The following is an 11,630-nucleotide window of genomic DNA, read 5'->3' on the forward strand; positions in this document are numbered from 1 at the left end:
AGACGCACCCGCGGCGACCGTACTTGCCGCGGTGGAGCGCATCGCGCGGCGCAGCGGCTGTTGACCAGCTTGCCGCCCTGCTGCGTCCCTGATCCCGCTGAGGCGCCTTCTTGGCTGCGCTGGGGGCTGCGTTCCGGGCCCTACTCCCGGCAAGCTCCCCGGAGGTGGCGGGCCGCTCGTACCCTCGGCGGGCTCGTTCGACTCGGCGTCGGGCGCGGCGAGCTCTTCTTCCTCTTCGGGCTGCTCCCGTTCGGCAATACTCATTGCCAACGCCGCGTCCGCTTCCTCCACGGTGAACCCGAATTCACCCGCGGCCGCGGCTGCTGCCGCCTCTTCCGCCCTAGTGGCGATGCGCTCCATCTCTTGCTCAGTGGTGTCGCGGGTGAGGAGTTTCTTCTCGTCAGCATTGACCACCACCTCCACTAGGCTGTCAAAGAACTGCTGCACGACGTCACATCTTGCCAAGTTGGAGCGATCCCGTGCGAGTCGCACAACGGCATCATTGCGCAGATGCGGTCGCGCGAGGAATTGTTGCACAGAGGAACGACGCCTGCCGGCAACCTGAACCACTCGGGATGCTGTGGGTCGTGCTTGAATATCTCCTTGAGTATCCCGTCCAACTCTATGACGGTGAAGTTGAAGTTGAGGCCTGGGCGCAACCTCATGATATCTACCGGGCCTCCAAATTCCCAGGAAAGTCTCCCCCTCGCCTGCAGAGGGGCGATGCGCTGGCGAAGGAAATCTGCGCCGACAGCTCCTACAGTCAGCCCGGCAAGCCTGAGACGCAAGATCCGAGTGGTGGCGATCGTCAGCTTGTCGTCGTCCACGGACAGAGCGCTCCAGTCATTGCCACGCACTGCTGGGGCTTGGCGCAGGGCGGTGAACGGCTGCGGGCTCTCTTCTACAACCCAGCACCAATCTGCTCTCCACTCGTCCCACTTGCTGCGTGTCACACCCTAGCTAGTTCATGCATTAGAGTATTGCATCATGTTTATTCTTTCATCAGAAACCTGAAATGGGGATGACAGAACCCCCAGCCCCCTCTGAAACCAACTAGGGTTTACTAAAAACTTTTTCAATGAACCTGAAATGCCCTTCTAAAATGCCCATCATTTTTGTCTTGGTTCAGAACCTCTGCCAGAAGTGATGCACATTTTCCTAGGCCATCTTAGGGTTTTTGAATTAAATCATAAATATTTGAATTTGGGCATTTAAAATTATATAAAATATTTAAATGCTCAAATATCTCCAAACTAAAATGTTTCATGTTGGAAATAATCCAACTATGGACCAGGAGTAGTTTGGTGATTTTAGGAGTTGCCTAAGTATTTTTAATAATTCAACAAAGTTGCAGAAGTATTAAAAAAACAGAAAACAGGAGAAATAGAAAAACTTACCTGGCGCCAGCACCCGGCCCACCTGCCGGCCCAGCCCAGCGCCGCTCCAGCGAGCAGCTTGCCGGCCAGGCAGGCAGGTAGGTGCCTGACGGCGACCGCAGCGCGCGCCACGCAGCTGGCCGTCGCCCTGCTTCACCTCCTCGCCTCGGGGCTGGATGGATGAGCTCCACGCCGTGCCGTGAACCCCCAGGACACCTCCATTCTCCCCCAACCCCTCTCTCTCGCGCTCCCCCGCCATGGCCGACGCCATCGCCGCCACCCCCTCGCCGTAGCCACGCCCTCCGTCAACCCCACGCCGTGCCGCCGTGTCCAGGAGCTCCGCCGCCGTCCACTTCATTGAGCTAGCCGAGCCCCGAGCGCTCGCAAGGCCCGAGCCCACCGCATCGACCTCGACCGAACCGCCGTCGCCAGAGATCCCCTTCAACGCCGACGTCGCTCCGGCCCGTCCCCAGCCGCACCAAGTGCTTCGTCGAACTCCCCGTGAGCTTAGCCATCTTCCCCTCCCTTCTTTTCTTGCTCCCGAGCTGTGTAGCGACTTCCCGGAGCTCAACCGCACCCACCACCGTGGAGCTTGTCGCCGACGTGCTCCCGGTCACCCTCCGGCCACAAACTGGTGTCCATCATGTTCACCATGTCACGTAGCACCTAACCAGCCACTCCCCGCACCTCACCGACCCCTCTAGCGTCAAGTTCGTCCTCGGCCGAACTCCGGTGGCCGCCAAAGTCGTCGCCGGCGCCAACTCCGGCCACCCCGACCCCAACGGACTCCACCAAGAGCTGCGGCTCGTCCTCAGCTCCACTCCGATGGTCCCCGCGACCCATTTGGTGGCCGAAACGGCCAAAACCACTTCCGCCAATGCGTCGGGCTCGCCGGCGACTAAACGCCAGTGCAGCCGACCCGGGTTTGACCACGGGTGGGCCCTGGTTGACTCTCCTGAGTCAATGACAGGTGGGGCCCAGCCCTGTTAACTATTTAGGATTAGTTTAAATTAATTTTAGTTTAACTAATCACACTGACACGCGGGACCCACTGTCAGGTTTGACCCGGACCGTGTCCCGTTGACCTGCTGATGTCACACTGACGTCAGGCTGACGCAGTAATTGATTTTCTGGATTTAATCTAATATAGGAAATTCCAGAATATAGTTTAAACTTCAAAAATTCATAACTTTTAATCTGTAACTCCAAATCAGACAAATTATATATGAAAAATGATCAGAAAAATCCAATCTATCCATCTGTACTATTTTCATGCATGATTAAACAAGTTAACTTGATGTTTAATGCAGAACAAGGAAAAACACTTTAAAGGGCCATGTATGAGTTTGAAATTTGAATCTTTGATTCAAATTGGTTCAAACCCTTCTGGTCTTAGTTGCATTAGCCCAACACACTCATATTGCCATGTTTCATGCATGCATCATATTGTTGCACATTGTTTGGTGATGGTTGTGTATCGGTGTTCTTTGCGGCAGGTTCTGCCTCCAAGGAGTACCGTGATTACCCTAACGAAGAACCGTATCAGTGCATCGAACCATCAGGCAAGCAACCAACCATTTGATCATATCGATACAATCCCATGTTCTCGCTCCTGCTCTCTTTTACTGCATTAAGACAACGCGTTTCAAACTGCTGTGTGCTACGGTAGTTGAACCCATTTCCTCTGCATGACCTGTCATTGCCACAGTAACTAGATGAAACCCACTAGCATGTGTAGGAGTTGATTGAGCCATATGTATGTGTTGTTCCTACCTTGCTATGCCTGCTATGCTTAGAGTCGTGTCAGGTCTAGTTCATCTGGGTGATGGGCTAGAGTGAAATGATTATGTCGGTAATGAGAGTGGTGTGGTGAACACGATTTGGTAAAGGTATCGATGAGAGGCCATGTAGGAGTACATGGTGGGTTGTTTCATTGAAGCCGACATTAAGCACTGAGATCTGTATGTGTGATTTAAGATACAGCTACTACCATGCATTGGGCCCTGAAATATGACCCCGCTCGACTTCTTATTCACCCTAGCTCTCTGTCCAGGAGTTGCAAGTAGTTTCTGGTGTTTGTAGCCTACTGGAGGCCGTGGACAGCGCTGACCGTAGGGGTGGGCTGTGATGCGGTAGGTACGTGGCCGGGTGTACCGAATACCCGTTAGGTATCTCGGGAACCCTGTTCACATCGTTCGGGGCCGTATGGGAAACCTCGGCCGGACTCCCTGCGGATGGAACCTGAATAGGCGATAAACATGGACTAGAGGCTTAAGTGTTTAGGTAGGTCGTGGTCTACACCCACGTCGGCTTTCGCTTGAAGTCTGCCGAGCACATGTCGTGTGCAGACGCTAAGTGGTGGAAACATGTATGAAGAAGTACACCCCTGCAGGGTTAACATGATCTATTCGAATAGCCGCGTCCGCGGTAAAGGACTACTTGGTTGCCTATACAGTTCATAGACAAGTAAATGGAAACTACTAAAAGCCTCAAGATAAGTGTGAGTGCCGAGGATGGCTCTTCCGTAGGAAGACGGAGGTGGATCCTCGGTAGTGTATTGAAGTGGTGAGTAGTGGACTCATGTGCGCAAAACCATTTCAAGTTGGAGTCTCGTAGGATAGCCTAGCCAAGAGTCAAAGCTGGCTTGCTGCAACAACTCCACCAACCCTTCTTGATAATGTGCATGTATGTAGGATCTGATGTAAGTCTTGCTGAGTACCTTTGTACTCATGTTGCTATAATTTACATTTTACAGAAGACGCTGCAACCCCTTCTGATGGGTTCTTCGTAGACGTTGACATGAATGAGTAGGCTAAGGCCCAGGTGGTGATCCTGAGCTTGTGAAGGACCACGTAGTATAGCTAGGCTTTCCAAGCCTCTTTTATTTTACTAGTTGTCTGTACCCAGACAAGTTACTTCCGCTGCTGGTTTGTATGACTGTATGACTTGAATGATGGGTCGTGTGACCCGTACCTATGTGTATGTTATGTATGGCTCTCTGAGCCTTAAATAAAGTACTTGTGTCGTAGAGTCATGTTGTGATGCCTTGTTGTATTTGCACATATCGAGCATATTGTGTGTATGATTGAAATGCTTGGTATGTGTGGGATCTGACTATCTAGTTGTTTATCTTTAGTAGCCTCTCTTACTGGGAAATGTCTCCTAGTGTTTCCACCGAGCCATGGTAGCTTGCTACTGCTTCGGAACACTTAGGCTGGCCGGCATGTGTCCTTCTTCGTTCCTGTGTCTGTCCCTTCGGGGAAATGTCACGCATTGAGTACCGGAGTCCTGTTAGCCCGCTACAGCCCGGTTTACTGGAGTCCTGCTAGCCCAGTGCTACAGCCCAGACCCACTTGCTGATGACCGACACGTTCGTTGCTGGGTCATGGATGCCTGTCCCTGTAAGTCTGTGCCACTTTGGGTTTACGACTAGCCATGTCAGCCCGGGCTCCTTATCATATGGGTGCTAGCGACACTATCATATACGTGTGCCAAAAGGCGCAAACGGTCCCGGGCAAAGGTAAGGCGACACCCGTGGGAGTACCGTGCGTGAGGCCGCAAAGTGATATGAGGTGTTACATGCTAGACCTATGTGGCATCGAGTCGGGGTCCTGACAGCGTTGGTATCAGAGCAAGACTGCCTGTAGGTTCTCCAAGCCAAACTGGTCGATGTTGAGTCTATAAATTCTTTAGTTATATGTAGGGGAATTGTTTGTGGGTTGGAACGTAAGGCTCTTTTTACTCCTTTATCTTATGACATTCTGATCTGAGTCAGTCTATCCTTCCACCGGGGGTTAAGGAATTAGGATCTTTTCTCTCTATCAGGATCACGTGTTACTAATCAGTAGTACCTTATAGGTTTGATGGATACAAGCCTAGTTCAGTTCTACTACCACATTATGTTGCTGGGATGGACTCGGAACTTTGATATGATGTTGTTGAGTGTGTATGAAATCCTTTGTCAAATGTCTCAAAACCCTTTTTGAGCAGTTACAGCTGTTATGCTGCTGAAATTTTGCTAGAAATTCTAATGCCTTTGCATTATGGTTGTGCTTTCAGATGGCCACTCGCGACCTCAATCAAGTGGTTCGCCTGACTCGATGCCTAGATGTACCCGACCATACTGCCATGTTGGTCAGGGTAATGACTGAGGCTGGATACCGTTGGTATCCTGAGTACACGGTCGAAGAGCAATTTCGAGACTTTAACCAAAGCCAGTATCTCTGCACTGTCAGGATATTTCCATCTTATCCTGGATCCACCGAGCCCCTTCACTGCTCCTATGGACTAGGGGTTACCATTGAGATGGCCGTGCAGGATGCCGCCTACTCTATGATGACCATCATGCGAGTCAGGTCTGGCCTATTTCGGGACTCTGATTTCCGGTATATGCCAGGATCACTTCCGGGAGCACAAGGATATCTCCAGGCTATCTATGCTGACCCCACTCAGGAGGATTCACGGACTCGCACCACTGCTGAGATGCTCGAGGATAAGGACCGTGAAAATCGGGCCTTGAGGCTAGAGCTTTTCAATACCCGTGCTGACCATTGGGCCACATTGACTCGGTTTGCACCGGCGGTGCAAGCTGGATATTCGGATATGCGTGATCTCTATCCTGTGAGATCTGCTCTGCCAGACGTGATGGGTTGGCGTGATGTAGGAGGCATCACCCCACCTCGCGGTCCTCGCAGGCCACCGTCTGTTGGTCCAAGACCTCATCCTAGCCCCTATGGTCCGCAAGCTCCGCGAGATCGTCTGTTCCTGGATGATCATGTTGAGCTTCCAGGCTATGGAGGTGACTTCTACGAGGACTACTACGGATCGGTCTGAGTTAGTGGTAGTATCACTAGTTCGTACTAGCTGTGTCGTCTATCGTCCTGCGTGACTCGTGGGATATGACCTAGTTTGTACCGCCTTCCGGAGGTGTAGAAAAATAATGTATAGGAGCTTGGGATGCCTCTGATGAGATGTAATCTTCTTTTCACCGTAATAGTACCTTGTTTGGTCTTGTACTAAACCTTGTATGGTGTGTATGACGATGGAATAAAAGAAGCAGTTTCTGTATCTACCATGTCATACAGATGATCATCTTGCATTCCGAGTTATTCCTTACATTCTGTATCGTATGTCGGAATCTTATCATTCTGACTAAATCATTGTCTTGTTTACCTAGGATGGTTAACACGCGCAATAACCCTGCTCCTCAAGAGCAGGCCGAAGGCAGTGAAGTCAGGAATGCAAATCTGCCTCATCCTCCTTCCCTAGCCGAGGTTATGCTGGAAGCCGAAAGGAACAAGCGGGAGACCAACCGTTTGTTGGAGCGTATTGAACAGAACACAGCACACCATCAGAGAAATAACTTGGTGTCACTCAGTGATTTCATCAAGTTACATCCACCCACGTTCCACCACTCCGTCGAGCCTCTCGACGCTGATGACTGGCTTCGCAGTATTTCTCACAAACTGCGTTCCGCGCTAGTAGCTGAGGCTGACAAGGTCACCTTTGCCGCATATCATCTTGAAGGCCCCGCCAGTCTATGGTGGGAGAATTATGGAGCTATGCGCCCAGCGGGCCATGTCACTACTTGGGCTGAATTTAGCGAGGCTTTCCGTGAACATCACATTCCGGAGGGTCTCATGGACCGTAAACGTGAGGAATTTTGCAGTTTCACTCAAGGCCGACTCTCTGTGGATGCTTATAGTAGGGAGTTCGGTAACCTCGCACGATATGCAACTGAGGAAGTTTCTACTGATGCCAAGAAGCAAGCAAGGTTCCCTATGGGACTTAGTCCTGAGCTTCGCTGCGACCTCCGTCTGCATGAGTGCACATCTTTTCAGAAGCTTGTTAACAAGGCCATCAGTGCTGAGACTGGTCAGTCTGATTATGACGCAACACGCAAGCATGGCCGTGACATGGGTTCCTCATCCGGTGCTGGCCCTCAGAAGCGTCGCGTGTGGGTGCCTAACACTGCCCTGCCACCCAGGTTCACACTGAGGCCATCCTTCCAGGCGCCTCGCCCCGTTCAACAGTTTGCACCAGCCAAGCCCTATGGTGGTCCAACCAACAATGCTCCTCCACGCGCCAGTTCCGTGACTTGCTTTAAGTGTGGGGAATCAGGCCACTATATGCGCGAGTGTCCCCAAACCAACCCCAACCAATCTGCTAAAGCTGTTGGCTGTGGCAAGCCGACAGGGAAAGTGTTCCACGCCAAGCCGGCCACCGCTACACGTGGCCATGTCAACTGTATCTCTGCCGAAGAAGCTCAAGAGGATCCCAACGTCGTTCTCGGTACGTTCCTTGTTAATTGCCACCCGGCATCTGTTCTTTTCGATACAGGAGCATCTCATTCATTCATATCCGAGAACTATGCTCGTCTGCATAACACCACATTCTGTGAGATGCCCACCTCTATGGTAATTCAAACTCCGGGATCCAAATGGCAAACCTCTAGGGTAAGTCATGGAAATGAAATCCAAGTCGACAGACTTGTTTTCCTTGCATCTTTGATAGCTCTTAAATCTTCAGATATTAATATCATCTTGGGTATGGACTGGATGTCAGCCCATCATGCCAAAATTGATTGCTTCTCTAGGACTGTTCAACTCACCCATCCCTCGGGGAAGATAGTCAATGTCTTGACCCGAATAGCCAAGCGACAGTTATATTCTCTTAACGCCAGCCCTTTGCCAGACCTTGAGGACGTTCCGGTAGTCCGTGACTTCCCAGATGTCTTCCCAGAGGAATTGCCAGGTGTTCCACCTGACAGGGATGTTGAGTTCGTAATAGACCTCATTCCAGGAACCATTCCGATTGCTAGAAGACCCTATAAGATGGCACCACTAGAACTAGCCGAGCTTAAGAAACAACTCGATGAGTCCTTGAAAAAGGGTTTCATCCGACCTAGTTCATCTCCGTGGGCTTGCCCCGTCCTCTTCGTCAAGAAGAAGGATGGTACGGACCGGATGGTTGTAGATTATCGACCTGTCAATTTGGTCACAATCAAGAACAAATATCCGCTCCCCAGGATCAACGACCTGTATGATCAGCTCGCTGGATCCTCAATCTTCTCCAAAATGGATTTGAGGTTGGGCTACCATCAAATCAAAATCAGGAACGGGGACATTCCTAAAACGGCCTTTGTTACTCGTTATGGCCAATACGAGTACACCGTCATGTCCTTCGGTTTAACCAACGCTCCAGCCACTTTTTCTCGGTTGATGAACTCAATCTTCATGGAGTATTTGGATAAATTCGTCGTGGTTTACCTCGATGACATACTCATCTACTCCAAGAACGAGGAAGAACATGCCGAACATCTAAGGCTAGTGTTGAAGAAACTTCGAGAGCATCGCCTTTATGCCAAATTTTCTCAATGTCAATTTTGGTTGTCAGAAGTGACCTATCTGGGTCATGTAATATCTGGTAAAGGTATTGCTGTTAACCCTGAGCGAGTTCAAGCCGTCCTTAATTGGACTCCACCTGAATCGGTCAAGCAAGTTCGGAGTTTCCTTGGCCTAGCGAGCTATTGTCGTCGCTTTGTCGAAAACTTCTCCAAAGTTGCTAAACCTCTAACCGAACTCCTCAAGAAAGATAAAAAGTTCGAGTGGACTCCACAATGTGAGCACAGCTTTCAGGAACTGAAAAGACGCCTGACTTCTGCTCCCGTACTGGTACCGCCAGACTTCTCTAAGGACTTTGTTATCTACTGCGACGCCTCGCGACAAGGATTAGGTTGCATTCTCATGCAAGATCGACACGTAATTGCTTACGCTTCACGGCAATTGCACCCACATGAGGAGAATTATCTTACTCATGATCTAGAGCTTGCAGTTGTAGTCTATGCACTTAAAACCTGGCGACATTACCTTCTCGATAACCGTTGCGAAATATTCACTGATCACCAAAGTCTGAAGTACATCTTCACCCAACCGGATTTGAATCTCAGGCAAAGACATTGGGTCGAGTTGATCACAGATTTCGACTTAGGAATAACTTACACCCCAGGGAAAGCCAACGTCATGGCTGATGCGCTAAGTCGTAAATCTTATTGTGACAACCTGATGTTACAACAAAGTCAACCGCTTCTCCATGAGGAATTTCGGAAGCTTAACCTTTACATTGTTCCTCAAGGATTTCTTTCCACCTTGGTGGCGAAACCTACTCTTACGGATCAAATTATCGCTGCCCAAAAGCGAGATAAGGGAATATCTAAAATCAAGGAGAACATTGCTAGCGGAGGTGCTAGTTGTTTCTCCACAAATGATCATGGTGTTGTGTACTTTGAGAACCGTTTAGTGGTTCCCAAGAACCAGCATCTACGGAAGTTGATCCTTAAGGAGGCTCATGAATCTCCTCTCACCATTCATCCCGATAGTACCAAGATGTATCAGGACCTACGCCAGAGGTTCTGGTGGACTAGGATGAAGAGAGAAATTGCTCAGTATATTGCTAATTGCGACGTCTGCCGTCGTGTAAAAGCAGAGCATCAACGGCCTGCTGGCACCCTTCAACCCCTAGCTATTCCTGAATGGAAATGGGATAAAATTGGTATGGATTTCATTACCGGTTTTCCTAGGACCAAGAAAGGGAATAATGCTATCTTCGTCGTGGTCGATCGTCTTTCCAAGGTAGCCCATTTCTTACCTGTTCGTGAGAGTATAACCGCTAGTCAGTTGGCAGACTTATACATCTCCCGAATCGTGTCTCTCCATGGTGTTCCTTTGGAAATTAACTCGGATCGAGGAAGTCTTTTCACCTCTCGATTTTGGGAAAGTTTCCAAAATGCTATGGGAACCCGCCTTTCCTTTAGCACCGCTTTTCACCCTCAATCGAGTGGTCAGGTAGAACGCGTCAACCAGATCCTAGAAGACATGCTTCGAGCCTCTATTATCTCATTCGGAATGGAGTGGGAGAAATGCCTTCCATTTGCCGAATTCGCTTACAACAACAGCTATCAATCTAGCTTGGGTAAAGCCCCTTTGAAGTTCTCTATGGACGACGGTGTCGAACACCCCTTAACTGGTCAGAAACCGGGGAAAGACAATTCTTTGGCCCGGATATGATTCAGGAAGCAGAAGAGCAAGTTCGCATCGTTCGTGAAAAGTTGAAAACAGCCCAATCTCGTCAAAAGAGTCAATATGACCGAAAACATAAGGTTATGACTTTCGAGGTTGACGAGAAGGCTTACCTTCGGGTTACTCCTTTGAAGGGAACCCATCGTTTCGGTATCAAAGGCAAATTGGCTCCTCGTTACATTGGACCTTTTCGCATTCTCGCTAAACGAGGAGAAGTTGCCTATTAGTTGGAACTACCTCCGCATCTCTCCAGAGTCCACGATGTCTTCCACGTTTCTCAACTCAGGCGTTGCTTCTCGGATCCTATCCGTGGAGTGGACCACGAAACGCTTGATCTCCAAGATAATCTCACGTATCAAGAGTACCCCATTCGTATCCTCGATCAGGCCGAGCGTACCACTCGACGTCATAATATCAAGTTTCTCAAAGTTCAATGGTCGCACCATTCTGAGGATGAAGCAACTTGGGAAAGGGAGGATCGTCTTCGACTCGAGTATCCCGCCCTCTTTCCGGAGGAACCCAAATCTCGGGACGAGATTCTTTTGAGTGGGGGTGAGTTGTCACACCCTAGCTAGTTCATGCATTAGAGTGTTGCATCATGTTTATTCTTTCATCAGAAACCTGAAATGGGGATGACAGAACCCCCAGCCCCCTCTGAAACCAACTAGGGTTTACTAAAAACTTTTTCAATGAACCTGAAATGCCCTTCCAAAATGCCCATCATTTTTGTCTTGGTTCAGAACCTCTGCCAGAAGTGATGCACATTTTCCTAGGCCATCTTAGGGTTTTTGAATTAAATCATAAATATTTGAATTTGGGCATTTAAAATTATATAAAATATTTAAATGCTCAAATATCTCCAAACTAAAATGTTTCATGTTGGAAATAATCCAACTATGGACCAGGAGTAGTTTGGTGATTTTAGGAGTTGCCTAAGTATTTTTAATAATTTAACAAAGTTGCAGAAGTATTAAAAAAACACAAAACAGGAGAAATAGAAAAACTTACCTGGCGCCAGCACCCGGCCCACCTGCCGGCCCAGCCCAGCGCCGCTCCAGCGAGCTGCTTGCCGGCCAGGCAGGCAGGCAGGTGCCCGACTGCGACCGCAGCGCGCGCCACGCAGCTGGCCGTCGCCCTGCTTCACCTCCTCGCCTCGGGGCTAGATGGATGAGCTCCA

This window comes from Triticum dicoccoides, chromosome 6B (genome assembly GCF_002162155.2).
Source record: "Triticum dicoccoides isolate Atlit2015 ecotype Zavitan chromosome 6B, WEW_v2.0, whole genome shotgun sequence".
Taxonomy (NCBI): domain Eukaryota; kingdom Viridiplantae; phylum Streptophyta; class Magnoliopsida; order Poales; family Poaceae; genus Triticum; species Triticum dicoccoides.